The following is a 4,325-nucleotide window of genomic DNA, read 5'->3' as shown; positions in this document are numbered from 1 at the left end:
CATCAAATTTTCTCTTTTATCAAAGGGATAACAGCTTGCATGGAAGGGAGCCTTTCCCAGCGATCACCCACGAACAATCAGAGAGCAAATTACTCTAAACGGAAATCTCGCACATGTTACTCACTCACCAACCAATCATCTGGCCCAGTGCTCAGCCCATAGAACGCCTCCAAGCATAGCTACTTCCTTTGCACTTGGGCTATTCCCAGGCAATGAGAATAAACCTACCCGGGTTCATATAAATACAGACTTGAAGCTGTCTTCAAGACTGATATTGGGCAGGCGTACTTGCTGCTTAAAACGCATTGCAACTTGTCCCCCGCCCATAATGACGATGAAGGAAGATAGATAAATGACCTTAGGACGCTCCTGGACTTCAATTGTAAACCTATGTTCCAATGTACTTTTTTTTTAAAGTAAAGAACTCTTTCATTTACTAATGAAAATCAACATTCTTTCTAAAGAATGGGAGTAGCATAGTTTCTGTCAAATTGCAGTATTGTTGTGAAGATGAAAATTAGATCAGTAATTATAATAATACAAAATAGTACCTTGATCCAAGTCTGGCTGTGAAAATACTACGGATCACACCATAGCCCCTCATGAAGGGCAGAGTTAATTAACCACTCTTTGAAGAGAGTAAATGCATTAGTTCACCGCCCATGAGCTAATTTAGTCCACAGTGAAGTCTGTTGAACCAATTCCACTTATTCATATAATCTTATCAGTATATAATAAACTGGATTGTTTTGTTTCCTGGTGTTTATCTAACTATACACGAAGGTAATGTTTTATTATCGTCATATTACGAAGAATATGGAATAAAAACCCAAATTCAGTTTTCATATATCCTGGAATATTCTCTTATATGACTTGAAATTTATCAACTCTTTCCTTAACTTTTGATATCTTCTATCAGCTGAAAGTGAATTTCTTTCATTATATATTCTATAAAGGTTTTTTTTTATCCTGAAAGCTTATTTAGATTAGTTCAACGTACGTTATATTTCTCCCTTTTTAAATTATTAACGCAGTACCTAACCATCTACCGAGAAAAGGGGCATTTACTGCTGGTCATGAAGATTCTTTTTGGTTTTTGCGTTTTCTTTCCTATATCATTGACAGTAGCTTTCATACCTCATTGAGTTGTGTAATATATATTTGCTCTTTCACATTGAGTTGTTTGTTCGCTGACTCCTCTAATGTTTATTTGCTAAACATGCATTGCAGATGATATCAACTTGAATTATATATCAGGATCTCTTTCCGATCTCTACTTACTACATCCTTTAAATATGGCTATGGGTCTGTTTACCACGGAAAATGATTTAAAAATTAGTTACTATAAAATAATTCATACCGATGATAATGACTATTTTTATGGAAAATATTATTCCATTTCTTTCAATGATTTCAACAAGTGTCAAACAAAATAGCTATTGTCAGAAAACAAAAGAAAAACAAATAGCTAATCCTGACTATTTCACGTACATGTATTATATTGCTATCACAAAACCTAAAAAAAAAAAAAACATTTTAATACCTATCTCAATCTATCGAAGAAAACAAATCACTGGGATTAAACAAGGCATATTTTCCTTAATTTAGGTGAACAGTGGATTATTGTGGTTATCAATACATGATATATTATGATAACAGAATACACCACTTTCAAATTCATGTAAATGATTAATAAAAAGAAAACAGTCATGTTCGCTTTTATTTGAAATAATGCATAAATATTTGTGTTAGTAATTTTTTTTTACCTTTATTGATTATGGGCAATTGTGATAGTTGTATTTTGAGAAAAAAAATGAGAAATATGTAAATATTAAAAATAATATATATATATATATATATATATATATTTATATATATATATATATATATATACGTGCGTATGTGTGTGTTTATAGGGTAGGCTATATACATAAACACACATGCATATATATATATATATATATATATTTTATCTGAATACTTCAGTTGCAGGTAAATGCAGTTCCGTTTTATTTTTTTCATAAAAAAAGAAATATATGTTTTATATATATATATATATATATAAACACACACACACATATATATATATATATATATACATATATATTATACGCATACACACACACACACACATATATATATATATATATAATATGTATATATATATATATATGTATATATATATATATATATATATATTATATGCATACATACATATATATATATATATCTATATATATATATTAATATTATATATATATATATATATGTATATATATATATATATATATATATATTTATTTATTTATGTGTGTATATATAGATGAACAGTAATTGAACTCCTTTACCTTTTTTTTATTATTTTGTCTATTTATTAAATAGGTTCAATTTATTTTGTATCACAGTAATACATATCGATAATAAAAATCAGTACTATGACGTTCAGAATTCACCAACTCCTTGCCTTGCCTCCAAATACCCGTACCAAGAGCCAATGAAAATATTATACATTTCTCTATTCATTGTACCATGTAACGATTACATATAGTACTCATTTTCCCACATCTAAAACAGAAAAACATATAAACATTCATATATATATCCACAAAAGAACATATCTAGAATTCAAATGTCAGCACAGACAGCATGGGCACATTAAGGTTTGCTGGTCTTGCATACGAATGACGAGAAGGCTACAATTTAATGCAATTTCCTTTGCGGTGAAATTTCAATTACTACGTGAACGGATATTTATCGGAATACTTCAGTTGCAGGTAAATGCAGTTCCGTTTTATTTTTTTCATAAAAAAGAAATATATGTTTATATATATAAATATATACACACACACACACACACATATATATATATATATATACATATATATATGTGTGTATATATATATATATATATACATATATATGTGTATATATATATATATATATATATAAAATATATATACATACATATATATATATATATATATATGTATATATATACATATACATATATATGTGTATATATATACACACACACAAACATATATATATATATATATATATCTTCGGTAAAGGCAGCAACACCCAGTAATGAACACAAATTTCATAGTATGGATAGGGAAAGAGTAGTTCAAAAAGTGCTTAATTTTTATTCCCAACGTATTGTGATTCTTAACCACATTGTCCAGGGCTAAAAATAAAACATATACAAAAGAATTGAGAAACAGTTTAATTTTTTTACAAATTCATTCATAACTATAAAAATCAGTTAAAATTTAAATGAAAATTAAAAGAAAAAAAAGGAAATATATATATATATATATATATATATGAGTGTATATTATTGCAAAAATATTTTGGACATTAGAAGTATAAAATCTGCACTTCTCTCTCTCTCTCTCTCTCTCTCTCTCTCTCTCTCTCTCTCTCTCTTCATTGGTTATTGGTTAACATCATCTCATTTAGGGTGCATGTCTGGAAGTTAGTGTATTATATGTCGATTTGTAAACAATTGAAAAATAAACCAGTATAAGTAAGTATGTCATCATCTAAGAATTGTTTTAGGTAGATTTCAACTTTTTTGGGACCAAATTTCTTTGGTTTAGGACAAAATATACTGTTAAGGAAAGTTCTGAGTTTGTAATAGAACAATGGTTTCCCATCCAAAATATTCTATTACAAACTCAGAACTTTCCTTAACAGTATATTTTTTTTTAGGTACTGTAGTTAATTGCATAACGAGTAGGCGAATATCCATATTAATGAATATTTCACCTTTTATAAACAAGGAAAGTAATTACAAAATAGTGACAAAAAAAAATCAATAAACGTTTTAGAAGAGTGTCTCTTCCAGATACAATATTATGGGAATACTAATGTTGAAATGAACCATGAGTCTCTTTGGAGGAACTTACACGAGTAAAGAATTCATGTGAACAAATTTGAAAATGATAGTATCTTATCAATTTAAATATATTATATTCAATTTTTTTTTAATGTAGAAGATTTAGACAGATTCGCAGGGGTGCCGTTTTAGCTCGGAAAAGTTTCCTGCTACCTGATTATTTGGACGAGATAAATCTAACCAATCAGATAGCAGGAAACTAATCCGAGCTAAAAGGCACCGTTGCGAGTCAGTGAAAATGTGCCTCATTAAAAAAATTGAGTAAATCCCTTCTATTTAATTTTACTCATCCTGTTTAAAGTTTTAAGGCCATAATAATGTAATGACCGTTATTACTCGACCATTATGATATGTATATCGAAAAACGTTCTTGAAGTATTTGTATTTTTCTTTATGTTCTCAACAAATATTAGATTATTATTAT

The sequence above is a fragment of the Palaemon carinicauda genome, chromosome 11 (assembly GCF_036898095.1).
Source record: "Palaemon carinicauda isolate YSFRI2023 chromosome 11, ASM3689809v2, whole genome shotgun sequence".
NCBI lineage: Eukaryota > Metazoa > Arthropoda > Malacostraca > Decapoda > Palaemonidae > Palaemon > Palaemon carinicauda.
This window is presented reverse-complemented; position numbering follows the sequence as displayed.